The sequence below is a fragment of the Bufo bufo genome, chromosome 2 (assembly GCF_905171765.1).
Source record: "Bufo bufo chromosome 2, aBufBuf1.1, whole genome shotgun sequence".
Classification (NCBI taxonomy): domain Eukaryota; kingdom Metazoa; phylum Chordata; class Amphibia; order Anura; family Bufonidae; genus Bufo; species Bufo bufo.
The window spans coordinates 549,105,403-549,106,322 of NC_053390.1; positions in this window are offsets into that span (position 1 = coordinate 549,105,403).

Genomic DNA, 920 nt, shown 5'->3' on the forward strand with positions numbered 1-920 from the left:
ATTTCACCCTTTTCCAATGAAGGGTGTGATCTGCAGGAAAACCACATCAAATCCGCACCTAAAACAACAGTATAGAAATTGCGTATTTTGTTGCTGATATGGGGCAGAAATGCATGGAAATTCGTGAAGATCTTATGTGCGTTCACCTGCACTCGTGTGTTAGGTGGCCTTATTGTGTCATCTGCTGACTATTTAAATTAATCGCAATGACTTATGTGGTCACCTCATTACATGTATCCAAGTAAGACCTCATGCACACGACTGTATTTTGTATCCGTGTCCAATCCGCTTTGTTTGCGTATTGAACAAGGATCTATTCATTTCTATGGATCCACAAAAAAAATTGCACTGTCATTTGTGTGCTGTCCGCTTCGTTTGTTTGCAGACAAGAATAGTAATTTCTATTGATGGGCGTGAGAAAAATGTGGTTTGCACACGGAAGGTTTCCATAGTTTGTGGATACGTGGTTTTCAGACCGCAATATGGACACAGCCGTGTGCATGAGTGTTTTTTTTTTGTTTTGTTTTGTTTTTCCTCTTGCAGTCCTCTGCTGTGCTGAATGATTGCTCAGCCTCCTTTTCTGCCTGCACTGATGGGCAAAGGCCCACCTCTTTCATTGAGTGCAGAGCACTGTCTGTATAAGTGCTATGCCAGCTCATTTAAAGAGGTTGTCCAGGTTCAGAGCTGAATTCGAACATATCCCCTTTTTCACCAAGGCAGCCCCCTCTGAGTATTTCATGCTCTGATGCTCTCCTTTGCCCTGCACTGTATCGCGCACGGCAAGGGCTTTTTTTGTTTACATTTTTACACTGCTAGGTGGAGGCTTCCGCCTAGCAGTGTTGACCGTGACGTCACTTTTTAAAGCCGCCTATTAGTACTGGAGACATCATCTTTATTTTTTTTTTTATTATGGGTAGACT